The sequence below is a fragment of the Melozone crissalis genome, unplaced genomic scaffold, assembly GCF_028551555.1.
Source record: "Melozone crissalis strain CALT ecotype California unplaced genomic scaffold, PUWL_Pcris_2 ptg000008l_1, whole genome shotgun sequence".
Classification (NCBI taxonomy): domain Eukaryota; kingdom Metazoa; phylum Chordata; class Aves; order Passeriformes; family Passerellidae; genus Melozone; species Melozone crissalis.
Genome location: NW_026535786.1, coordinates 4,171,511 through 4,198,952, shown reverse-complemented (window position 1 = coordinate 4,198,952; position 27,442 = coordinate 4,171,511). Strand labels below are relative to the sequence as shown.

Below are 27,442 nucleotides of genomic sequence, written 5' to 3'. Positions count from 1 at the left end.
AAAACTGGTAAGAAATCATATCTTGTGACCACTGTTTTCAATTTTTAATACACTGTTGTAGTAGTATTATGATAGCAAATGTCCTCTGTACATTTCCTTTCCGAAGGAGCCCCGTTCTCCAAGTGAGCTGTATATAAAATGAAGTCTGGAGCATCCCTAACCAGGTTGTGATTTCATGTTAATGATACAGTCTTTGTAGGACAACTCAGTCCTTGGTGGCCACTTCAAGTCTGGTCGGGAAAGCACTGGATCAAAACCATGGGATGGCAGTTCTGACCAACATGAGATGTGTGGAGCAGAAAAAAGTTTGAGATCCTTTTCCTAAAAGAAAAATGAAGCTTTGTTCTCACTGGCCACGTCATCAGAGACTCTCTGGTATGTCAGCTGGAACAGAGGATGGATCCCCACTGAGCACGAGATATTTGACTGCTCTTGTACCAAAATGAAGGCAGATGCATTTGAAGAAGTTTGCATGATGACTGCTTGCTTTTTCTTCTGGCTCTGAATTTATTGTTCACCAGAGTTAAATTCATAAAAATGCATAAGTTGCAGATGGGGAGGTGATAGAGGAAATGCATCATTCAAATATGTGCAACTGGACTTCAAGGAAAAAAGCCACTAAGTGGGAAAGATAAGAAATAGTAGAGAGTTTTTTTGTGAAAAAGAACCTTAGGTATCTTTCTACCAAGGCCAGGCTGGATGAGGTTTTAAACAACTTGGTTTAGTGGAAGGTGTCCCTGCCCATGCATGGTGAGTGGGTTGGAACTAGGAGATCTCTAAGATCCCTTCCAAGCCAGATGGTTCTATAATCCTATGAGGTATTTCACCATTTGAGTGATAAGGACAGGAAGATTTGTGGCTGGCTAAACAGACAAAGATATTGATCTAGTATTGTATTGTGTTTTCTTGTGATATAGGATAATGATGCATTATCTTTCACTTCAGGAAATAATGGCTTAAAAGATTTTTGAGCAAAGAGGCTGTTGACTGTAGAAGTAAAATGTGGCGGAAGTTAGATAAAACTGGCTGGAAGAGATCCTGGATTTTAAAAGGGCTATTGTAAATTAGGTGCTGGCACTTTATAAGTGAGGGTGTGCCACCCTGTACCCTTTTTTTCCTAAATTAGAGTTTGCATGTGCAAAGTATTGTGGAAGCCACGAGCTGCTGCCTTTTGCAGAGTCCATAGAATGCTACAAGGTCCAGCTTTGGGCATGTCTGCTGGAATGTTTGGGGTCAGTCCTAGAGGTTTGTGCCGCACACTGCCACTGTCAGTTGTGCAGAACTCTGTGGTGCTCAGAGCAGGTGGACTATGGAATAACTTACTGTTTCTTCACAGATTAGTCTTCGTAAAGCAGATATCCCATGAGTCATGCCTTTGTTTCTAACAGGCTCCAGCTAAAAAAAAAATCCAGGTTTTATGCCTGTCCTGTTTCAGATACAACATCACCAAGGCAGATGGTGAAAAGGTTGTACATTGACTCCACAGTGCTTTGAGCCCTCTCAGAGTGGCATCACTCACCCACCATGGTGGCATTTATCTGAATGTATTGCTGGTGCAGTAAACAATTTATGGGAGATGTTATTAGCGCCTTGTAAATCCCACGGACAGCTGAACACAGCCTTTTGTAGTCTGTCATAGAATAGCCTTCTGTTCATGAAAGTGTGAAAATTACTGGTTTGCATGTAGACTTCCTTATTGAAAAACAGTCTCTGCTTTAGTAAATATCATGATTATTTTAATCAAATTAAGCTTCCTTTACACTTTTTGCAATCTGCTGTTAAGAAAAATCCTTTATTAAGCATTCTTAATACTTTCTTAATCTTCATGGTCCAGAGCGCAGTTGGGGAGGAAGAAAAAAAGGGACTTAAAAGTGGACATTTTCTCCTAACTACTTCACATTTCTTTTTATAAACTTTTAATGAGAAGCTTTCAATTTTCAGTAGCAGCCCATGTCTTTAATATTCCTGCATTCGTTTCTCCAGGCCAAAATGTGCCATTAAAGACTAATAATGTTCATGGCATTCTGTGTATTTATAAATGCAAATAAATGATTGGGCTCATGAATAGCACGATTGTAAAGCTTTGACTCTCTTTGTAGGTGCCACATGCATTTGATAATGCAAAGTCTGAACTATACATACAGCTTTCTTATTTGAAGGGACAGTTGTCATTTCTCTTTTGTTTTATTTTCCTCTGCCTGGAGGCAGCATGTATTAAAAATAATAGTAAGTACTTCCACCAATGCCTGATGGGAAAGCTTAGTAGTTTAGTCATCAGAGGTGGAAATATCTGCCATTTTCAAAAATTAGGACTCAAATGCCTCTCAGGATCTGTCTCCTCAATACTGGTGGTACTGTTTTGCTAGGTTGGGTTTTTTTCCTGCAGCATGTGAATCCTGATCAGTCCAGGAACTTTGAAACCAATGCTGGGTTTCAAAGCATCTCTGAGTCTTGTGGAAATGTTGGCCAGGCTTTCTTCACTGGAACAAACACACCATTTCTGTGCTTCACAGCTTAGGAGTTGGTAAGGAAGATGCCTACACAGGAGCTCTAGGCTTCCTGCCATCTAATTTTAGGGCAGCTTGAAAAGCAAACATTTAGTAGAAGCAAATGAGTTGAGCTCAGTCAGCAAAGGAATTGGCTACCAAAAAAGAAAAAGGGGGAGAAAAAAAGGACAGATCTTGGTATTAGTCCTGTGTCAATAAATCACATGTCATATCAAGTTTCAAATATTGATGATTATTTTCTTTGACTGTCCCTTGATGTCCATTTTCTGAAGCTGAGACGGAGACAGGAGAGTAGAACTGCCAAGAATTTCTTTTTTATCTTCATTTTCCTCTACTGAGAAAGCTAATTGTATTGCTTTCTGAACCACTTAATTCATTGCCTGTCATGCTCTTCTCTCAGTGTAAACTTCCTTGGGGCTATCGCCACAGTCCCAGCAGAGGAGGAAATTAGGGTCTCTAACAGAAATAACCTACAGCTTACATAGCATAAACAAATATTGGAAAGCAAACACTGACAGGTTGGGGAAAAGTGTTTTTTTTAAAAAGGAAAGTAATAAAAAAGAAAAGATTAAATGCAAACACAGTGCCCTGCAGTGTTTAAAACACTTCCTTATAGTCTGTCAGGCTCCATGTTCAGGACCTTTGATCAGGATGGAGGTTGTTTATTTCCTGTACAAACCAACTTATACATTGATCAATGCATTGTTGATACAGTGAAGGTATTCATTCCCTTTACTGGTCTCTTTGAGAGACCTTGGATTTGACAACAGTATTGTGAGCACTAACACGGGTATCCAGTCTGGAGAAAATGCAAAAAAGAAACAAGAGGATGGAGCTGATCACCTATTTAAGGGAAGAATGCTTGGAGGGGTTTCTGTGGAAAGAAGTGCAGTGGAGTGAAGGTTGTTCACACTTAGAAGAGATCATTTCGGAACCATTGGCCTGAATAACCAAACATTTTGCTTACTGTACTGGGAAGATCTGCTGCAAGAGTCCTGTAATAGGAATTGTTTCTGACTGGTCATACATACCCTGTGGAAGGAGAAGACATTAATAGTAAAAGAAACCAACAAAACAAAAAAAAGCCTCCAAAATTTACGGTCTGCCTTAAAACTTTGCTGCATTTTGGTGCAAACATTTAGCATGTTCCTCAGGGTGGACCTGAATGCAGAGGTATGCAAAGAATAGCCTTAACTTTGTATGCACAGTAATGGGATCTAAAATAACTATTATTAGAAAGACAAACTTGCTTAGCTGGAAGGTGAAGGGTTATTTACTTTTTGTCCCAACTCTTTCATGTGTGAGGCATTGGGCTTGAAGTGACCTGCTGGAGATCTGTAATGAAGCTGTACAGTTTTCTGCCACTGGATCTTGTGGATGCCAGAAGTTTTCGTGCCATCAGACAGCATCTGTACAAATTCTTGAAAGAGAAATCTGTCAGATGCTCTTAAAAAGAGAAAAATCCCCTCTAGTTCCTCAAATGTGGGAGCTGCAAATCAGTCTGTTGCTGTCTTTAGTTACTACAATGGATTTCGCCTGGTTTTATTCTACCATACACATTTTGTTGTGGACCACTATCGGGCAGTATTTGGGTTAGGAAAACCTTTGGCCTGACCTCTGTCAGTCATTCCTGTGACTCATGGAGCAAAGGTCAGCTACAAACCAGACTTTGGGAACCTCCAATCCCCACTCATCTTTAACAGAGCCCTAATTCAGTAATATTATGGTTACTTGGACTACATCTGGGTGGGATTAATTAAGTTTTCCATCTTGGTCCACATGTTTCCTTTGTCACATAAAGTTCGTTTCTGTCTTTGTGAAGCAGTCTGTAAAACACAAATAATGGCTCTTCTCTGATTGTGTGTTATTTCATCTAAAAAAACTAGCCCCCCAGCATATATTTGAGCGCTGCTTTGGGGCTAGTGGGCATTAAGTATAGGTACTATTATCCCACCAATTATCCAGGGGGAGCAGGAGTTGAAATTCCTTCATCCGTCATCTTCCTTGAAACAAATGATGCAGAGTAGGAGCCTCCTGTTTGCAGAGAGGGCAAGCTGTTATCTGTTAATATGGCAGCATTTCTGCAAATGATTAGACTGTCAGAATTGCAGCAATTTGAACACGCTGAGCAAGCTTTCCCATACACAGGAACAAGATGCCGGCGTTGGATTACTGGAGAGGAGTAACATGCACTGGAGATTGACAAGTGCTTGGCAAACCCATGTTCCTGGGGCTCATCAGACATTCAGGGCTCTTAGGCAGTGCGGGTGAAGAGCATACTCAAGTGGCTTCATCATAGCCTGGGTGACATCTGGTGACATGCAGTTAGGCCTGTCATGTTTTTTGGGGATGAATTCATTTTCACAATATTTGAATGGAATCCACTTATGCAAAGTGGAAATATTCTGGCATATGCAAGTGATTTTCAAGACTAATATTTTTGGTCCATCTTGTATTTGGTGACAAAAGTGTAATTGACTGCACTTAGCCAGCCACGTGCTATTTTATGCAGTAGTTTTCCAGATTTCTGTGCTTCTTACTGGCTCTGCTCCCTCCTCATCCCTGCAACTGTTGGGATGAGGAGGAGGGAGCACAGGTATATTTGGCAGTTTTCTGTAATCGTAACTGGGGCTCTGAAAAAATGTGTCTGCTGGCAAAAATGGCTTTTTCCCCCCTCCAGCAGCTGGAAAACTTACATTGCACTAAACAGAGGCTTGGACACTAAGTGGTTTTTGATCCTCTGATATGTTCTGCTTCAGTAGTGGAGTATATTTTTGTTTCTCTACCAAGTTAGTAGGTTGTTCTGCTTTGGTGTTGCTGAAGACCAGTGTTGGCAATTAGGTGGTTTTTTATTTTTTTACCTCAGAAGATGACTCTGGGTTTGATCCTGCATTGCATCCAAGCTGAATTTGGGTTTTGAGTTGGTTGGGAGTTCTCTTAGGAGTTTTAGCTTGTTCTTCATTTGTCTGTGACAGAGGTGTGCAGAAAGTAGCATATAATTCTGCAGAAAATGCTTCTATGTTAAAAACCAAACTGCAAGCAGCACATTTTGCTTTTCAAGCACTCCTCTTCTTGACAGGCGTCAGAGTTTCTCTAGCGAGTGAATGTAGGAAAATATGTGTTTGGGATAAAAATCCATTTTTTCCTGAAAAGGTGCTTTTAAAGGAAAATTCTTGATTAGGTCTATTGAAAATTCTATATCTCAAACTTTTGGTGCAGTCTGTGTTGCACTGAGGCATGGAGCAGAACTGTGTGTGGTGGACCAGCATGAGTCCACGAGATACTCCTGTTCCAGGGAATAGCTCAAAGTGGAACCCTTATTGCAGGACCTCACCCGTGGAGAGAGAAGCTCAAAGATGTGATAGCGGACTGCCTGACCCACAGCAGCCAGGGCTGTCCTGCATCCCGTGGGCCATTCACCAGAGGCTCTATGGCATGGCATCGGGCCCAGTTCCCTGCTCATGGCTTTGCACACTGGGGTTCTCTGCAGCCTTCTCCAGCATGGGAAGAAGCCTCTGCCAAGCAACAGAGATAAAACCTGGGTCATTTCAGGTTTCTGATCTGAAACCCAACAGCCAAATAGTAGCTGTGTCCTATATGATGGCAAGGTTTTATGTTATGGATACGGCCGGGCTGTGCCGCACGACTTGAAGCTGGGTGGAAGCTCCTTGGCCCTGTTCTACTGATCAGTAGTGTGTAACTTTGTTGCCTTTAATAACTCTAATGAAGAAGACCTTATGCAGTAAACCAGTGCAATGTGTGTGGTCCTTGCAGTAGGTAAGATGTGAGTTGCAGCAGGAATGCTGGAAGGCAAATCTACTTTGACATTTTGTCCTGCTCCTGGTGGGAGCATCCCGAGAGGCGCTGATGTGAAACACATATTTAGCAGCTTGGGTAGGGGTAAATCTGCTTTCTGTAGTCCTAGTCACACCCAACTGCTAATGATTGTTTTGCTGAAAGGGGTCTCTGTGTATCCAGCTGTGGAAAACAGGATGAACAAAAAATGCTAAAATAGGGTTTCCAAATGTTGTTCTGCAGCTTGTGCTTCTGAGTCTTCGTGCATACTCTGGCTTAGGCTCCATTTGAGACTTGCCCCTTGGAGACAGGCTGGCAGAGCTCAGGTGTGTTGCAGAGGCTCAGGGCAAACTCATTTCATGTTAGCCTAAAGCAGCATGCCAGATGAAGAAGTATTGTGAAACTCCTGTTTTAGCTATTTACTTCTCTGTCTTTTAGAGGAGGCGATCATGAATGTAAACTCTTTTTTTTTTTTTCCCCTAGTATGTGCTGTTAGGATGGAAAAACCACCCCCTAAAACCTCACATAAACTTCCGAAGTGCCTATCACTGGCCAAGGATAAAAAACGTTTCTCGTTGTTAAAATAGGCATTTTGAGAGTACCATCAAGGCATTTTGGAGAATAGAGGTGTTTTATTTTTAATGAGAAGAACTAAAGAATAAAAAATGGTAGCCTTGGAGAATTGCAGATCAAAGGTTTCTTCATTGTAAAACAAATGAAAGGTTTCAGTCCTAGAAGTGATGAATAAATTGATAAATTTTTAATAAGAAGAACAGGCTATAAATGGTAATTTAATTCTTTGGGGGAGAGAATCATTTAAGCACTGTTTAAAAAGTCCAGATTTTTTTCCTGTGGAGATTATAATGATAACTGAGGGGAGGACTGGAAGAGTGTGGCCAGGGCTGTTGTGCTCAGCCTCAGTGCTCATGTCCTTCCCAGTGGTGGGAGGAGGGAGATGGATGCCTGTGTGCTTTTCCTTTCCCCATGTGCTTCTGGGGACTTCAGCCTTGTGGGGGAAAAATGGAATGCTTAAAATTATAGAGTTCAGACTTATGCTTGCCAGCCCCCCTGTGCTTTGGCTTTGCAAGAGTGAAAGCCCAGGGGGGAAATGATGGGGACCGAGTGTCCTCTGCCCCAGGCCACCCCTCTGCCCAGTGCCAGGGATGTGTGGGGATGTGGGATTTAAAATGAGCCCTCATCGAAGGAGTAGATTGGCTGGAGTGCTGGTGCAGAGGTCTAGGGCAGCTCAGGGCAGGCAGGATGGGAGTGACAGTGCTGGGAGAGGAGAGCCATGGCCTTGTTGGGTGAAGCAAGATTAGACTAGAGAAGGGGCATTTAATGGCATTTGCCTGGGGCAGCTCACTGCTACCAGACAGGCTGACAGGCTGATGGGTGCTGCCACATTTGCATAATAGCACCACTAATAAAGGCCTTGAGGTCCCTGCTGATTGCTTCTCCATCACCCACTGCAAACAGCCCTTGCACTGGGCTCATCCTCCTCTCTGTAGCTATGACCCACTTTTCACTTTCTAAACCCGATTTTATTTGTCATTTGTGGAGTAGCCTGGCCCAGCTCTGCGAGGAAACCCTGTCAGTTCCTATATGGTGTTCCTGCATGGCCAGTGGCTGGGACCACAACCCACTGCTTTGTCCCTGCCTGGGCCATGCCCTGGCACATCTGAGCTGCCGGTTCCCCAGTCTGAGTCTTCCAGCGATGCTGTCATGCTCACTAACTTTTTCTCCTTCCTTCTCTTGGCAGTGTTTTGAAAGTTAAAATAAAGCAGAGGAAAAAAGGGAAATATTTGCTTCTTGCTTGACATTAATTCCCTGATTCTAATCTTCATTCATTTTTCCATCCCCCGCCAGTTCTGTCCCCTTGCTTTTGTGTCACACCTTTCCCATGCCTGGTGGATGAAGAAGCTCCAGCACAGGAGTTGTGCCTGGAGATTGACTCGCTTCACAGAGCTGGCTGGCTGAGCCATGCCTCGTGCCCCCGGCTCACAGCTGTTTTGGACAGAGAAATGTGCTACAGCTCGCACCAGTGATTGACTTCTGACTTCTTTCTGACTCCTTAGAGCAATGCCGGAAACAAAATTAGTTGTATTTCTAAGATTCAGAACAGGATCCGATTTGCAAGTGGTTGTGTCTCTATCACAGTTGGGTATCTTTGATACTTTCAACAAAATAAAAAGCATAAATTGCTACCTTGAAATAAACAGAAAGGTATGCTAAGTAAAAGCTATTGTTTTTGATGAATGTTGCATTCTCATATCAGTTTATACTGAAGTGGCTTAAAAGCCATGATGGGACTTATTAGTCATGGGCATAATTTTTTGGTCAGCTTTCGGCTTACGAGGAGTCACAAATGTATGTGTGCATTTGTATGTGTGCATTCAGACCTTTGCTGTGTCACTGCATTCCTGATGGAATGCCTAAGCTCCAACAGCTGGTCACAGTGGTAGAAAGCTCCAATCTGAGAAGCAGGATTGAGCTCTCCAACTTTAACCCTGTGAGGACTGCAGGGGGGCAGTGTTAATACTGTGAGAACTTCTAAGAGTTTTATTTGTAGCTTAAATATGTAACTTAAATGCAGCACTTCCCCCACCCCTTGCACCCTTTCCCCAGCCTAGAGAGGGAAAGTGCACCTATAAGGTTTCATCATTTAATTTCTTAGCTTGTATCAACTTCAGGTGGTTAGTGGATAATTCAGTGTTATCATTAAGAGCGTAACTGAAGTTGATTTGACTGTGCTGACCTCAGTTTTATTTTTCAGCCCCAAGGTTTGACCAAATGTTTGTTTCAGGTGAATTCTCTCACCTCTTCTAAGTACTCTTCAGCTTTACTTCATATGGCTGTTCCAACTTGTTGTTGTTAGCCTGAAATAAAACCTAACTCTTGAAAAAGGTTGAAAAATATTGTCTGGAGGTTGCATTGGCAAAAAAATGGTTCACCTTGGGAAATTCATATCTATATCTAGCTCCCTGTTCTCTTTAAGAGCTTATGGGTCTGATTCAGCCTCGTGTTTATTTTGCAGCATTGCTTTGGGTAGAGCTGCTGCTGTTTTTTCACTGATGTGTGAGATCAGAGCATGCCTTGTGGAGTTTAACTCTTTGCACTCCCAGCAATAAGCTATGAAAGCTTTGTGAGCCGATTTTCAGCCAAGTGATATTTGCTGCTCCTGTTTTTCCCCTGCCTCTTTATCAGGGCAGCAGAGGGAACTTGAACCTCTGGAGAGATGGCAGTGAATGCTCAGAAGGCACCCAGGCTTGTCAGTGTAGCCTTTTTATCAAACAGGCTTGTATGAATCCACACATTTATGCAAATTTTATTCCGTTTTGACCCAGTGAAAGGCTTTTCTTCAGCAGAAAAATAAACCCTTTAAATCTCATCAGCTTGGATGTTTTAACAGTGCTAATGCACACAAACGTTTAAGTTGTATTGCCCAGAGTTCCCTCCTCTCCCAGAAGCCTGGCTGAGAGAAATGTGCAGAGTAAACTAGCACAGTGAGAGTTGAGAGTTTCTACAATGTATGTGAGAATGTTACTATCTTGAGTATATTTTAACTGGACACTTCCCCACCCCAACTTACCATTTTTTATTATTTCTAACATCTGTGTTCTAAAGGAAGACTGAAAAGTTTCTTTGTCTGCCAGGCTAGAAATACCTGAATTCAGATGATTATGAATTTAATTTGCTGGCCCTTAAATACTTGCCTTCGCTAACACTGCACTCTAGTGACTTGCACCATTGTGTTTGCTGTGCTCGCTCTTATCTTGCAGATTTGTGTGCCCCTAGATATTGCTTGTTCAGCTGTTGCTGTTCGGCTTAGCTTGTCAAATTCTGGTTGCTTGTCCATGCCCCAGCCCTCTGCTCATAGCAGAGGTTGAGCTCCTGCAGGTTTTTTCTGTCCCTCTTGCACCTGCCTGAGAGAGCTGTGAATCTACCTGTGCTGAATGTGTGGCACTGATGGCAAAACTGCTAGTGCCACTTAATTCCAGCTTTGGCAGTGATGGAGTAGTAATAACTGAAGACTTACACAGTGAGTGCTGGACAGAGCATCATTTAGTGATGTGAAATGCATTTCATTACTAGCTCTCATACACTTGCAAAGGGCTGCGTGGTTTGTTAGCTTTCTGTGGTTTTGGTTTTGAATAACTTTACATGAGTTTAAAGCTTAGGAAATGGAGAGAATATAAAGGGAAATACAGGAAATGTGACAGTCAATCAGATAGCATATGGAAATAAAGATTGACAGGAAAAGAGGTCATAGCCATCAACACTATAATAGCAATGTGCAGAGATAAATCCAGAATCCCTATTGCAAAACTGTTCCTTTAACTGGAAAATGGAGAATTTCTTGGCACATACTTAAAGTGTTGGAAGTATAAGATATGTAAAGAGAAATGATATTTTTCTTTTTTATACACTCTTATGTGGGCTAGCAAATGTGAAATATGGTTACTTATGACTTCTGTTCATTTAAAAGGACACTTTATTACCAGGTTTATGGCTTAAGTTTCCAAAATTAAATTCTTTATTTGTGTAGCTGATGTTAGATTAAATTTTATATTCATCCTTAACACAATTGGTCAGTTTGGATCTTTGTCCTTAATAGCCAGAGAATCACAGACTGATTGAGGTGGAGAGGCGCCTCTGCAGGCTGTCTAGTACCAGTCTCTGCTCAGAGCAGGGCGAGCGAGAGCAGGTTGCTCACAGCCATGAGCAGTTGAACTTGGAACATTGCATGGAGGGAGGTTTCATAATCTCTCTGGGTAACCTGTGCCAGTGCCTGACCACCCTCATGGTGGAAAAGTGATTTTGTGGCTTTCTCTTACATTTAAAAAGAGTTTCCTGTATTTCAGTTTGTTCCCATTGTTTCTTGGCCACAGTAATATTCCTCATGTAAATAATTTGTATTCAGCCTTTGTTAAATTATATTGGCTCATTCATCATTCTAATTTCCTGAAAAATTTTTTTTTTTTTCATAGAGAATGTGGCTGAATCAGGGGAGAAATATCTTCTTCCAGAAATCAAAATGGGAAGTTGGGTCTTCAAAAACTACTGTATATCATTGAATAAGAACTCTCACCCCTTTCTGCCTGCCTCCCCCCACACCCCCATTTTTATATATGATAGGGTTGTTGATCCCCCAGCACCCCATTAAGGGTTATATTTATGAGCAAATAATATTTTATAAGATCTTTATTATAAGTTGCCTCTTCAGTGGATGTATTATGTCATAAAATTTATTAGATACAAGATCAGATTTCTGATTTTTTAAGAGTGTCATAAAAAATGAAACTTCTGTGGGGAAAAAAGAAAGGCAGTAACACAGTAAGATCTGAAGCTTTTTCCCCGCTTTCCTCTTCCTTAATTAACTTAAAATTGCACTGGACAATTCTCAAGTAATGTGCAAAAGTGGCATTTAATAGATAGAAATTATTAAGAAACTTTCAGCTGTCCTCTGGGAATATGCCTTAGTGCTTCTGTGTTCTTAAGGCTGCCAAAAATATCCCCAGTAATTCTCAGACTCTTTTGGCAGATGAAGGCAGAATGACTGGTTTTACAACAATCAAGATCAGATGGTGGCAGATCTATCAGACACTTTTCTATATTAAGAAATATGTACACTGGGAAATAAGCCGTGATCATACGTTCATTCTCTTTCCATCAATTTGTTGCTAGCAAGTTACTGTTAGCATTAGCATCTGTGAAAAATGGAAGACAGCAAGAGTTCACATCAGTCGTGCTCTACGTGCTTTTTATTTCAAGAATTCTTAGTGTGGTTTCACTGCTGTCTCAGGGAAAAAAAAAAAATCAGTTTTCTCTTTCACCTAAAACTGAGAAACTGTCAGACACACTTTGATACTTCCATGGCTTGAAACAGCGGTGACCACAAAGAAAAATACACCTTTCCTGCTAGGTCTTTGTATTTTCCAGTGAGAGGTGAGCTTATACTGTTGGCAAGAGAGACTGCCTTTGTTCTGCTAAGATGTATCATTCTAGCCGTGGATGAGTCTTGGGAAACAAAAGCATTTAATTTTCTGTCCCAACCGAGTGATTTTGTGAGAAACTACAGCTAACACCACAAAGAATTTCTGCTGCATTTGCAGAAACAACCTTGCCTCTTTTTCTATCTGCCTGTTTCTTTTGAGAACTTCCTACACCTTTCTTTGTCATATTTGTTTTCCTAAGGGTTTTGTTCTTAGGAATCACTTCTACATTTTTCTTGTAGTTATCTTCAAGCAGTTTTCCAGTCCACCAACTTTTTTTCCAACTTGACAAGTACCAGAAGGACTTGTAAAGTTGCTTCTGCACAAGCGTCAAGTAAGCCTGATACATGCCTGTAAAATTGTAATTCCATTCATGCTGAAAATGCAAAACCTTCTCTTGTCAGTATGTGCACTCAGTCTTGCTGATGGTTGCTACCATCACAGTGATTTAAGTCATCTCCTGTTTCAGAATCTAGTTTCACCAGCTAAAATGGTCAGCGGTATCTGCATCCAATCTTAAATCAGGACAACCCTTGTTTTCCTTCATTGTCTTGAGTCAGACTCCATGTCCAGTCAGGCATCCTCTAGTCAAAGATAAATGAATTGGCTCAAATCTGAAAACTCTGACTGTGAAGTCATGCTTGTCTCAGTTCCTTTAGGTAGTTTGTTCCACAGCGACAATTCAAAGCCTGACTTTTGGCCTATCCGTCTTGTTTACTGGTCTATGTGCAAAATAATAAAAGGATTCTAAAATTCCATTTCCCTTAGTTGGAGCTTTGTAATAGAAGCTATAATTACTTTCCTGTGTTTTAAAGAACTCAGGTCTGAATTCAGGAAACAGGAATGCTGCGAGAGCCCAGAAGGTTGATGGTTTGTTATAATTATTCAGGAGTCTGTTGATGGGAATGCCTGCCCTGGCGTTCCCAGCATCTGGCCTGTGTCAGGCTGAGAGGGAAGCTCCATTCGTTTTTTTTCTCTTTTTTTTTTTTTCCCCTTCTGATCCAGAGGGTAGCCGCAGGAGGATCCCTGCCTGGCTCCCAGCCAGACCCCGCAGCGGTGCTGCTTTCCTCTCGGTTTCCCCACGCGGTTTGTGCCTTCGCTCTGCCATCTCCTTAGCAACTCGGAGCGCACCAGCAGCACACAACCACACAGCCCCAGGGAGCTGCAGCTCTATTTGTAGGCAGCCCAGCCTGGATGAAAATTTCCAGAATGCTCTGGTAAGGCCTCTGTGGGCACAATAAACTTAGGGGTCCTGCTAAAGGATCTGGTGCCTTATCTCAAAGTCCTGCCCTTCGCAGGATGCTCAACCTTTGCAGTAAAGCACGCTCCCTCTGATACATAGCGAGGATTTCCTGTTTACATAGCTGCTTATTAACATTTCAGGAATCATGTTCCCTGTAACCCAGGTTAGGAAGTGAAATGCAGGTGCAAAAACAACAGCCTGGGGTAATATCATGTTGTAACAGGCAGAGTCTCAAGGATGATGCCATGTCTATGATGTTTTGGGTTTTTTTAATTCAGGGATATGGCTTAGTGAAATCTTAGAAAACAGAAGAGGAAAATATTTTTTTCTGAGCTTTGCGGTTAGGTTTCTTTTTTTTTTTAATTATGTTTCTTCAGGCTGAATTCTACATCAAAACCAAGATTTAATCACTAGTTATATTGCTTACTGTTGTTCTGCGAAGGTTTATTGACTCAAGCATTTCCCTTAGTCATGTGGCTGAGAAGTTAAATAAAGAATGTGTGGTGGTGCTAAGAACAACTCCAGGTATTAAAGAAAGAAATGATAATCAATTAAAATGGGTGTGTTGATGACCTTGAGTAGGACACCTGTTTTCATGATCTTTTCATGTATTCTGAGCTAAAACTGTGACACACCCCTGAAGGAATTCAGTATTTATTGGGAGATAATACCTTTTAAGTGAAATCTGATGAGCTTTTTGGTGATCCTGAAGTTAGTACAAATCTGGTTGTATGGCAACTTTGTACTTTTTTATCTGGGCAAAATCATAATTAAAGACTTCCATGGGGTAGTGAGTTTTTTCTTTTCTTTAGTCCTTGAATCTGGACCTCATATAACAGTGCAGGAGAATTTTGTGTCCTGATCTTAGGGCATCCCTCCCAGATTTCCCTCATAACTTGCATTCCCTGCAAGGGACTGCTAATGGGAATAGCCTTGGAGGAAATGTCACTCCACTTTTGAAATACTCTTAAAAGTTTAAAAGTCGTTACAGGAATTGTTCTCCTGGACACCATGGTGAGAAGATAATGCCTGTCTTAGACTGGAGCAGCAAGGAAAGTCCAAAACAACATTTCACCTACTCCAGGTGATAGGAATACAGAAATTATGTGCTTTTGTGTGTGCTTCTACATGCAAGGGTAACGTGGTGAGGTGAAGGCGTGCGCTGTATAGGCAGGCTGATTGACAGCCCAGCTGTTGCAGATCAGTAATTGAAAATTCATTGCACATAAATCTTCTAATACTTACCATGAGACATGGGAAGGAGAATATCTGAGCTCTAAAGGAGTTAACTCTTTCAGGGCCATCTCTGAAGATGTTCAGATTTCCAACTAGCAAGACTTCAAGTATTTCTCTTTAAATCCTTCATTTCTTGTTGTAGCAAGAGGAGTGCTGGTGGAGGAAAAAACCACCACCATGTGCTTCAGTTTATAGCATTTAGGTGCACAGCCTTAAATATTTAATATTTATTTCTCTTACAAGTGCAGATTCAGATTGTCTTGGAAAAATCATCTTTGTATTTGGTGGTGAACACATTTTTGCCTCTACAAAATGCATCTTGCGCATGTTGCCTGCCAATTTCATGTCTGATTTACCTGATTTGTGTCTCCACATTGGTGGGCTTCTTGTATGTTTGTCTATGTGCCAGCAGACTCTGCAACTGTATTTTAAGAGGTCTGTTCATGTCTAAATATTTATATTCTTTTCCATGAGGCTGAGACTGATTGTATGTGCTAGCAACTTCATCCCTGCCCCCCTTCTTCCCCCAGTCCAAGTGTGTGGTTTTGGTACGTTTTCCTTCTCACTTGATTTCAACACTCTGGTGATTTCCACAATACAGTTTTGAATGTATAATTGGTTTCTGGTGACCACATTTTTTCTCATTTATTTTGGACTGCCTCTTCTGTTACGCACATATTTGTCTCTTCATTAATGTCAATGTGAATTACAGATGAGAGGCTAAGTGTGGATAAATTAGTAACTACACGAAACGGAAGGCGGCATTTAACTTGGTGAATTATTTGTGTGGGCACAGGACAGCTAATTAATACCTGAGGATCTGAACAAAACAGGCAGTGCCAGCGTGCAGGGCTCCACTGTCAACACAGTTCACATTGTGGTGGCTGTGGAAGATGGGCGCTATGGGGGGCAATGCAGTCCTGCTGGGGTTTAAGGCCTACTCTTCTGGAAAGTGCTGCGGGTAGGTGGAAGTGCTGCTTGTGATTTTGGAGCCAAAGTTGTGCTTGCCTCTAAGGAGCAGTTGTCTGTGTACAGTAAATAGAAGACTGAATAGTTTGCATCTCAGTCCATAATGTATTGAGACTTCTCTTGACCTTTAAAATGGTGTAAAACAGTCCAGAATGGTGTTTCTTGCTGTAAAAATACAGTGCTTGGATGAAAGCCTTCCTTCAAGATGGGCCATGTTCTCTGCTTCACTGCCTGTGGTAACACTTTATTCATTTATGTTAGGAGAAAACCTTTTGTCTTCAGCTGCTCAACTTCTGCTTTGCTTGCGGTGCCCTGCAGAAACATTACAAGAGGTTTCCTTAAAGGGAAGCACTTGGCTATTTTCTGAGCTCACTTTCAAAGTACTCTGAATTAATTATAAATGAGTAAAGCTGTCTGGCTCTTGATTACACAATTGCCTATCCTGGATTCCCTCTAATGAAATGTAAGCTGGTCCAATCGCAGTAAAACAGGAGATGCCTTCTCTCCCTCCCTGTCTTATGATCTGAGCTATTCTCAGGTCTACTGTTCTGTTTTTTTTTTTTGTTGTTTTTTTTAGGCTGCAATTCTGCCAGCCTTACATTTCCTCCTCTCTCTCCTTGCTACCTTGTTTTTATTAGTCTTTTCTTTTGGCTGCACTTAGGCCCATACCCAGTTATAATTTCCATTGAAAGTAGTTAACATGCAGTGATACACTGGCTTTTTGCACTGAACTAGCACAATGCATTTTATTTATTTAAAGGATTTTAAGTGCCTATAGTGTCTAAGTGTTTGACAAACACATAAAAATACACAGAAGTCAAGCACTTAGCTGCCCCAAGAGGATGGGTTTCCCTCTGTGTCTGCCAGGAACATCCATAAACCCTATTATTCATGTACCACGTAGCCTAGTAACAATTAAACTGAAGCCTTTGCTTTCTATGTGGTGAACCCTGACCTGTTGTCTCCATCGTTTGCCACAACCTGAACCTCAAAGGATATGCTGTATTTTATCCCATTTTTCTTCTTCTGCCCTCCTTTTTTTAATAGTGCTGGTTATTATGGGCTGCAGTTCTGACTTTTGTCACATTTTCACTTGGTTTACAGCCTTCAGATGGGGTGGGAGATTGCTCAGTGCAAGTGACATGGATGTCCTTTACTCTGACATTTTTGTTATGTGTAAAATACCAGAAGTTAAGGAGTTGTGAAGTCCTCATTTGGACTGCAATAACAGTGTGTAAGCTGAAGACCCCAGCCTGAGTTTTGGAGTGGAGGTCATTGAGCCCTAGCCCAATTGAATCACAGCACACATGGTGGAGATGGTGCTCCTCTGCCTTCTTCTCATAGAGTCTCTTGGCCTGCATGTCCAGCACTGCTCTTGACCTTTCTACTTGTTGAGGAAGGATGAGTTCAAAATGAATTAAGAAAGTGGCAACCAGGGAAATGTAAATTTATTCACCCCTGCTCCTCCCCTCTTCCTTGTGTTGGTTTAGGGAGTTGAAGACAGGCTATGAAAATGGATGAAGCTGTGAATTTTCTTATCATGACAATACTGTAGAATCTAAAGAAAATGGATTATTCTGAGCTTTGTTTTTTCATCTTTGCTGGAGATAGTAAACCAAGAGTTTGGAGCTCCTCCTGAGGCAGGCTGAGGTTTGCCTTGAAAAGTAGACTATGCCTGCTGAGTTACCGTCCTCCCTGCCTTTGGGATTTGAAGCCCAGGTTGATGAATGCTGTTTAGTCCCAGAATTACCAGAGGGCTGATACATACCTATTACAGTGCCAGACTTGGAGTCATGTACATTGAAACTAAGTTGCAAGGGGAGACGTGAACCTTTATTATTTCATCTTTTTACTGGAGTGTTCTCTCTTCTACCAATCCACCGAGGTTAGACCATCCCAGCTGCCTTTTTCTTACAGGGTGCTGCATTTTTTTTATCTACTCACTTCCAACTCCCTCTGCCCGGATCTCTAGCCCTGAAACTGCTTTTGTAGATTATCCACAACCTTCAGGACTCATTCCCACAACTGGTGCTTGGGTTTGCTAAAGGCATCAGCCCTGAGAGTTTTAACCTTCAGCAACCATAGCAACCAGACTTGTATTCTTTGAAGAAGTAGTCCTGAGCACAAGGCACTTTAAAGACCCATGCACTTTGCTTCAGAAGATCTCCCCAAAATTGAGGGAAATTGTGACTTGATGACATTTAGGAAATAGGGCAGAACTTCTAGAACATTTGTTCTGAGAATGACAGAAACTGTCAAAATTGTAAGACAATTACACTAATGCAACCTCTCTTAATAATGGGGACATCAGTCTGGCTGTGCTGGAAGCCTGTTAGAAATCGATGGTTTTTCAGAGTAATATCTCTGTTTCTCTTTCTTCCTCTCTAAATGGTAACCGAGACCTATATAGGCAAACCATAGAATATGAGGCATTTCTGGAGGGAGGGTGGGTAGGGGAAGAGGGAAAAGGAGTGGGGAAGAGCTTTGGAGACCAAACCAGTGGAGAACCATCAGAGGAAAAAATTGTCTTTTTACCTATTACTCTGGAACTAACATGCTTGAGCTCCAGCTTGACCTTCAGGGATGTCCATCAAATGGGAGGGTGAGCTCAGTAATCACCCCATCCTGGTGTGCCTGCAGATCCCCCACAAGTTGTATCTTTCCAGAACCTTCCCAGGAGACTCTCAGAGGAGGTGTCCACTTATAACAAGGAGTGGTTTTGACTACTCTGGTGCAACGCATATCCTGAAAATATGCTGATGAAGGTTTTGACTGCTTGACCATAGCGATAGGGTGGTGGTGATGGGATGTGCCAACACACTTTGAGCTCTCTTGAGCTGGCTTGCAAAAGGTGCTTAGAAAAGTTGCTGCTAAAATAAAACTGGAGAAGGAGTAGAGGATGCAAGCTTGCAGTGAGCGGGAGACAGATATCCTAGGCGTTTGCGATCTCTTGCCAAATTTATCCATCTCTTTTCCCACATTCTCTCTCCTTTTCTGAGAAATGATGCTTAGCAGTTACTTTCTGTCTTCGAAGGTAATAGATGTGAGCATCTGTGATGTGGCAGAGTTTTTCATTTGAACTGTTATTAGCATGTGTTGAGGATTTATATTCAAGCAAAGTGACACTTAAAATATATTCCGTGTTCTATGCCAGTATCCTATAGGAAGGCCTGATGTATCAGTAACCAAAATTAGCAATGGAGCCATACTATCATATAATCTTCTCAGTGAAATCACAGACCACTACATAGCAATTTTCTTAGGTACTTGTAATGGTCTTATGCATACTTATTTTCCCTTCCCACTATCCCACGTAGCTGCTTCTTCGGTAGACTTTGGCTGGTGTGTCCTAACCATCACTGCAGGCTCTTTTGGCTCTGTTAAGATACAAGTCTCTCTCTGCTTTTGAGCCAGCTCTGTCCCTATGCTGCCAAGCCGTAGCAGTGGGGGAAGGTTTCCTTGCTGCAGAGAAGGAACAAAGTGTGGTAACTCAGTCTGAATTGAGAGAAGGGATTGGAGGTGTTGAACAAAACAAACTGCTTGGGAAGAGCTCTGTCCTGTGTTCATGTTCCGAGTGAGCATGGAATAGGGACAGGGATGAGACACACATCATGGAACTCTAAACACCTGATAAGAGTGACTGCATGAAGCTGGCAGCAGCTTCAGTCCAGGCTGACTCAGTGGGGCAGGCAGATGCCCCAGGAGCTGTACTGCCCTACCTGTAGCTGCCTTGGGACCAACCAAGCACTTACAGCTGAATAGTATGAATTTCTTCCAATGTTATTTTTAATTCTGTTTTCATTTCACTTCATTCTAGAAGAAGCTCCATCTTCCCCAGTAAATTACAGATCTTTCTAATGCTACAGTCAGAAGCATGAGAAATGTGCCAGCTGCTTTAACCAAGCTTGCCTGAATGGCTGTGTCTGCTATGGAGCCTCAGTAACAGATGTTTTATCGTGGTATGGTCAGTGGTCAGAGCTGCTTGGGCCCTGATTAGATTTATGTGGTCTGTGCTGATACTTGTAGCTTCACTGTTGTGAACAGCAATGCTGTTCAGTCATGTTTAAAGTTAGGTTAGTTTTGGTTCTCTGTGCTGCAGCCAGATTTTGGGTACAGTGTCATTTACCACCCTGCTCATGCAGAGCGAGAGCATCTCTGGTGGGAATGGTAAGAAATAACTATTGTTTTCTAAGTTTGTGTTCTATCATATTTTTTGGGACTTTTCTCAGGAAGGTATGTTTTGCAGACCCACTAAATAAGGGCTTCAAAAATGTGAAAATTAGAACTAGTCAAGATTGCTTGGTCACTTGAAATAAAGTGCCTTTAGAGAGTTTGTTAGCATCATGAGGGTAGAAACAAGAGTTCCCAATTCCCAGTTCACCAAAGCATGGTTGGTTTGGCATAGAGTACAGTGAGCCCCTCGTGCCTAGCTGGGAAGTATGAACACCTTCTGAAGAGCTGGGGCATGGGAGGGGTGCCGTGGGCACTGCAGCTCCCTTTGGGATTGTTGGACCTCTGTGGTGGATGCCGTTGGGGAGGTAATCACCCAGCCCCACAGACTGGCAGCTGCACATTACTGAAACCCAATTTTCAAATGGTAAATTGGCCTTTTATCTTTGGTACTTGCTACATAATGGTGCAGAGCATTAGTCAGCTGAACCTCACCATGGTTTACTGCCTGGTTGTAAATTGTAATTGGCTGACTAACCTTCTCTGATGTTAAGTGCCTTAAAAATTGTTTTTCCTTTGTTTTAGTTTAGGTTTAGTTTCTGGCTTTATGTCTTCTCACTGTTTATTCTGATACTAAAATGTAATTAGAAATTAAAAAGAACAAAGCAAACCTCCAACCCTACTGATGTACATTAACATGAATCATCATCTCTTGAAAGTGTGTTTAATCCAGAGCTCTGCAACCTGATATACATCCCCTTCATTTGGTAAATATTTAAAATATCTGCAGACATTTTTTTACATTCTTTAGCAAAGACCACATCACCACGTGTTCAGCCTTGTTTCTGTTTTTGAGTATTGATGTTATGAAGCTGAGATGTGTTAAATGTTTTCTCTTCTTTTGTAATTTCTAGTATCTATTGTACTATTATGAAAGCAGATACAAATAAAGAGAGAAAAGCCTGCCAATTTATTTCCCTTTTAATAAATCAAAATGAGTATATTAGAAAGAAAGTGTAAGCAACTTTAAATAGTGCCAAAGGCAGTAGTCTTTGAGAACAGTTGAATTGAGAGGTTTAGATAATGAACAGAGTTGATGATGCCTGTAATAAAGTGGATTAGCTGTTAGAAATTTTGTTACACCATTTATCTTTACTTAGTTAATCTTCCATGCTTGCAGTTTCAGTCATACATGCTTGGGGGTACCCAGATAGATTGTGGTCATCCAAAAAGAGGGCACATTTTGGTTGTACAAAATGCTGGCACTTCCCAGTGTAGTTTCCAAAGGAGACAAGAGAAAAAAATTTCATAGCTTTTCCTCTGTATCACATAATATTGCCCCCTTAGCGATCATTAGCTCCTGCCTGGAGGTAGTAATACTGACTTCTTTCTCTTTTGATAGCAACTCTTTCTCTTGCATCTTTCCATCTTGGACTTCTGCTAGGTATTCTTTACAGCAGTTGCCTTTCAAGTGAATAAAGCACATTCTGAGCACAGTGCTTCTTCTTCCAAATAATTTTAGGCTAAACACATCCTGTTCTGTGGATGCTGTTTGATTATCGGCGCCCCATATCTGATGGTGGCAGCAGTGGTGGCTGTGTGTGGGGTGATGCTGGTCTGCAGGGGCTGTTCCTGTTGGGTGGGGTGTGCAGAGGCTGTCCAGCTGAACAGGGCAGCACAGGCAGCTCACCAGGATCTCTGAGCATGGCAGATGCTTTTCAGAAGCCTCTTGCCTGGGTCAGGACCACGGCACATCCCTCTTTCCCTGCCTCCAGCAACAGAAGGGCTTGTTTTGTTGACTGGGACCTTCACTGTGACATTCAATTAAGAGGACATTGACCAATAACTTGGTCTGATCCTGGCATACTGGCTTACTTTGAGAAATGTTCTCTATCCCTTTTTCTCCACTCAGAAGAGGTGTCCATTCACTGAATTCCCCACTGGCTTGAAATGTCCTACCAAACAGGGACTGTAATTCTTACTGTTGAACAATCATTAAAATATTTTCTAGTAAAATAGTGTGGATTTCTATTTGCAATAAAATTTGGTAGTAAATACAAATCAGAATTTTTAAGGAGAACAGGTGTTCCTGTAATACCATGAATAGTGCTGTGATTCAAACTTGAGTAGTCTAGAATGGTGTTGGTATTTTTTTAAGGAACAAAGCTTTACCTTAAAAATAGGTCAAATTCAGTTGGTTGTGTTTGAAAGAACAGTCTTTGCAGGTAAGGGACTTGAAAAGCCTGGAATCAGTTTCCTGCCATTCTCCAACACATTTTGTATCTCCTTGGGGAGGCAATTTAGGCTTTCAGTCATCAAATCATCATCTCCAAAACCGGGATAATAAAGACATTCTTAGACCCTGGGAGTGTTGAGATGACAGACCAGCTGATAGATCATTTATGGGTTCCGAGAGCCCTTATGTGCCCCTCTGGGGCTGTAAACCTCAACCTATCCCAAAATGCAGCTACCCACTGGGTCTCCATAGCCAGTGTAGATTCAGTGCATTATATCCTTACTAAAGTGTTTTTTTGTGTAAGCAATTTGATTGCTAGGGTGAGGGTGTGTATGTGTTTTCATTCACTCTGATGTTGTCCCAAAGCAATTGCAAAGTGATTTGATCCCCTTGCTGAGAGAAGCATTTTGTCCAAGGCCACTTTCAGGGGCACTTTAGCCAATTAGCATTGCCCCCTAATTCAGGGTAGGGCACTGAAACAGAAATGTCATTTTGCCAACTCTGACTATCAGGTTGGTATTACCAGTGATCTCTGTATCACATTTCAAATCCAGTTTGCCATGCTGGATCAGTAACAACTGTGAAGCTTGATGATCTACATAAATTCCTGTGATTTCCAGTGAAGATTTTTTATTTTCCTCTCTTTCAAATTGTCACCCGGTGTTGTCCTGCTTAGTGCCTGTTAATCAGAGGTACTTCTTCACTGACTCTTTTTGCTCAAAAAAACCCCATGTCAGCTAAAGGATGCTTGTGAAGTGCAGCATCTTCGCCACAAATACAGGTGCAAGTGCATGAGCCTGGAATTACCATAGCTCAAGAAACATGCCTTCATGTCAATAAGCAGTATAGCTATACTCTTTTGGATCTTCCCATGTGAATAAACCTTTAATTTGTGATACTTCTTGCGATAGTTGACCACTCCTTGAGATTTCTGCATGCCCCACGTTTATCTAACTATGGAGGATGTTACTTGACATTGTAAAGAACTAGTAACAAATGGTGTGATACTTGGATCTACTCTTGTAGTCACTAACAGAAATTTGTCCTGCTGCTGGGTTTTTTCCCTCTGTTAGCTAGAGGGAAAATCATAACCTTAACAGTATTTAATTGGAGGCCTTTTGAGTTAATTAATTAAACTCTTCACTGCCTTTGATCGCATGGTTTTATGAGTATTTTTAATTGATCTTATTTGTATGGAAATGTAATCTAACATTAATTTAACAAGATGGATTCAAATCAGTGGTCAACCCCGCTGCTCAATCAAGGATATTGCTCAGTGCTATTTTTTGGGTTTAATTTGAAGGTTATGGCCACCCCAGAAACAAAAAAGGAAAAGCTGCTACTGGTGCTGAAATCCTGTAATTGTAGGTAGTTTTCACTGATGGATATTCTCAGCTAGGAATTGTACTGGCCACAGCAAATAAAAATGGCTTTATTCCCTTTCCACTGAGTTTTACAAATACAAATAGAAATATGGAAAGGGGACCACTTAACCTGTGAATTTCAGTCCAGCTGGATTTAAGCAAACCACCCATTTATTCTTAGATTAATGGCTTGCAGGCAGACTCTATCAGTTGTGGACTGTATTGTATTAATTTGCAACTGCAAGAGTTAATGCTAGTAATTGCTTTTCCTCTATAGAGAGAGCCTGTAGTAGGTTGTTTTTACATGGCGATCTGTGATTGATAGATCAGGGAAAACAGGACCAAAGAAGGTTACTGCCTCCCAACAACTTCCCTCTTCAAATTGAAATAATTTGCAATTTGTAGGATGCCTTGCCACACGTGCTTCAGGAATGAAGCAGTAAACACACTAGGCTGCGTTCCCTTAAAGCAGTGAACCTCTTACTGCCTTTCTTTCACCAAACCAAACAAGTCGTGTTGTTGGGAGTCCATTGAAAACAAGTGTGCTGGCGAAACAGTCCCCAGACCCCTTCAGCAAACTTCCTGTACGGTCAGGCAGCGGACCTGATGAAAGAGCCTGTTTGTGAACCTTTGGATTCCTTCCATTGATTTGTAAATCCACTTTATTAAAGTACTGCCGAAGCTAGTGAAATGAGCAGCCAAGGGCTCCCATCAAGTTCCTAACAAAAATCTGATGCAGCTTGGATCACTGGTACTGGCACATGCTTTTGAAATTGTTATTTTTTTTTTTTTTCCTGCTGCGTTGGATCGTTTCGAGACTGGGGGAGTAGAGACGTAGGAGGAAAAATGCAGTCTCCATCAGCCACACATTATATGGCTGCTTTATTTTTCAACGCTGCTAAAAGTCCTCTTATTTAATATCGATCATACCAAGGAGCCAGCAAAGTACAGTGTTAATTGGGTCCACTGGAATTCTCGTCCCCTGGGAGGGAGAGCTTCCTAGGCAGGGAGGGCGGAGGGAAGGAGGGAGGGAGAGGAGGAGGGAGGCAGGCAGGCAGGGAGGAGGGGACCCACTGTGCGCAGCATAAAATGTAAGTGCACTAGACATCAAGGCTTCTGCTTGCATCGCTGGGAAGCAGTCGCGGCGGTTCCCACCCGCCCCCCTTTCAGAAATTAGCCAACTATTTTTGTTCTTTTTTTTTTTTTTTTCTTTTTTCGAGTCTGGTAGTTGTTCTTGAATTAGCAGCTCCTTTCTTTTATTTTTCTTTGCTTTTTCTTCCCCCCTCCCCATTTGAGGGCTTTTTTTTTTTTTTTTTATTTGAATTGTTTTCCTCTCCTTTCTGCAAAGCTGCAAAAGCTCTGCTTTGAAAACTGCTGCCCCAGAGTGCAGTTGCTTAGCTGTCCTGTCAGCATTGTTCTAATGCTCATTCCATATGTATGTCACATAGGAGCAGTACCCTCCTCCTCTCCCTTCCCCCCAACCATGCATTTGATTTTTTCCCCCAAAGACCGATTTTTTTTTTTTTAATTTTTCCAAAGGAGCTTGCAAACAGGGAAATTCAAACTGAATGTCTCTGTGCTGTGGTTACTTATATAGCCAAGACCACATTTCTCTTAGAAAAAGTGTTTGCTCTGTTCCTTCTTTTCCCTACTCTCTCTTTTTCTTCCCTATAAGCACAAAGGCTTTAAAAACTAAGATCTATAGTTCCTTTTGCCTTTTTTTTTTTTTTTTGCGTTACCGTGACAGCATGTATCTCTGTTGCTGAAGAATGAAGCAGGCAGGCTGGAGGTTTTTTATGTTCAGTGCTTTTGGGACCACTAAAAAGAAGTCTGCAGAGAAATACGTACAGCAGCTGTGCCAAGTGAGTTTCTCATGACTGTTATCTGTCACTTATTCTGTCTAAAAGGTAAGGGGTTCTTTAGTATTTTTGTTAAAGTCTTTGTGCATTGTTTTTGTGGTGTCATTTGACATGTGCAACTCTGTGGCTCAGGAGGGAGGTGGGTTGTGAAGATTTTTGTGTTAAGGTATTATAGGTCACCCAAGCAGAGCTCTTTGCATCCAGAGGAGAAAAAAAGATCTTGTTTCTTGGAATTGTTTCCCTTTTCATCTCAAATGGTTTCTCCTGCTTAGCTTGCTACTGATTGAGACATAAAGCTGGGGCATTATCACTGCTGCTTATCTTTTCTGGTGCTCTTTCTCTACCTGGGGAGCTCACGCACCCAGTTGGTGTGTGTGTGTGCGCAGATGTGGGGCAAGGCATAGCCCTGGTGCATGGCAAACACTTGGCAACGTGCACCTTCTCCTCCCTAACTGTAACTAAATGTCTTCAAGCACCCCTCTCAAGGTAAGAATGCCTTAGTTCAGCACACTGCAGCTTATGCCTGTTTAAAATTATTACTTGGATTACAGTGCATACTGTGGAAAGTTATTAGTTTCCACAGAGACCAGTTTAATTGGGGGGTATGTGTGCAGCGGTTCTGTTTTGTGCTTTGCTTTCCATATACTACTTGTGGGGGAGTATGAAATGTTATTTTCTTCTTAATTCTTGGGAAGGGTGAAGTTTACACTGTCTGTTAGGCATAGCAAATGAAGTTATAGCTGAAATCGATTAAAGCTGTGGAGAAGCATAGCCTTACAAGGCTCTTCAACTTAGCCTGAGAGTTAGAAGATACTTTATTAAAATATTTTTTGCTCTGCATTGTAATATGCAGTATTGTATGCAGGAAGGCATCTTCACCAAGAAGAATTAGCAGTGAATGATGCCTGGACTGGATCATTATGTCATTTATGTGTTAGAAACCTGTTTAATCCACAACCTTGGTGTGCACTGCTTTTTTGTGCGTGTGTGCTGGATGCATCTTTCAACAGCCTCGTAGTTCAAGAGGGCATTGTTTTATAAAATGTGTTAATGTGTTTGTGCTTTGCAGGCAGGCAGAAGTGCTCTCTGTAGCTGTCCCCTTAGCTGTGACACAGCCCATTATTTGGCATTTTGGAAAGGGCTGATTTTAGGGCTTGCTTTGCTTTCTTTCAGTTATTTGTGCTCTTACTTCTTAGCTGTTAGTTCTCTGCATGGAAAATATATCTTACGTGTGCTCATTTCTCATGCTTTGCAATCATAAGTGGCTGAGACAGTTGAGCAACCTGATTTAGTGGTGTCGCTTTACCAGGAATGTTGCATTGCTTATTTGAATAACCAGGAATGCCATCAAATATGCAATTACTTTGAAAACAGTCTAAAAATACAAAGTGTGAAGGAAGAGAGAAAGTCCTGTCTGCAGGAATTCATTTCTTTCTGTACTGTGGCTGTTTATAAACGTTATTAGGTATTTCCTAACACATGCTTTGTGACTCTTATTTTCCCATTATTGTTGCATTATATCGGCATTGAGAAAACAGTCATTTAGATAACAGGTTTTCATTGATATCCTTTTTATAACATAGAAAGCAGTATAAGAAGCAGTAATAAGTTAAATTGGCATCTGCTAATTATGCTGAATACAGATTGTGAGCTCTTCAAGTCGTCCCTTGCCTTAATGCTGTTAGCATATTTTAGCACTGGCAACCAAAGGAAAGAAACTGGAATGTTCCTGCTTGGGGGTTTTTTTAGAAAAAAAAAAAAAGTGACTTGTGAAGAAGTGTGAAGTTAATGTTTCTGTGCTGGTTGTGAACAGAACATCATACACAGTTTGGTAGCACTTGGCAGAATTGTGATCCCTGAGAAACTGACCTGCTTGGTGATCACTAGAATGAAATTTGACCCTCGGAGACAAAACCATTGTTGTCTGATATAAAACTTAGTCTTAGGGCAGGAAAAGTTGGAGAGTTTTGTTGTCACCAAATACACGATTCTTTTGGATGCCTTAGAGAGACAATTAAAAATAGAACTCTTCTGAACTGAGAGGTGGTTCTTCATACTGTGTGGCAGTTT

The 27,442-nt window shown here is 41.6% G+C and overlaps 1 protein-coding gene across 7 annotated transcripts in view; it reads left to right on the top strand.

The window, feature by feature from the left end:
- FAT3 (FAT atypical cadherin 3) overlaps nucleotides 1-27,442 on the top strand; it is a 391,200-nt gene that overhangs the window by 40,356 nt on the left and 323,402 nt on the right. For 5 of the 7 annotated variants that reach the window (XM_054270172.1, XM_054270170.1, XM_054270171.1 and 2 more), the window contains exon 1: nucleotides 25,790-25,858. The exons of 1 other annotated variant lie outside the window; for it this stretch is intronic. The gene's annotated coding sequence lies outside the window, so the exon portion shown is untranslated. Of the gene's footprint in view, nucleotides 1-25,235; nucleotides 25,421-25,789; nucleotides 25,859-27,442 lie in introns of those variants that run through there. One more of the 7 variants, XM_054270168.1, reaches the window with a different exon arrangement.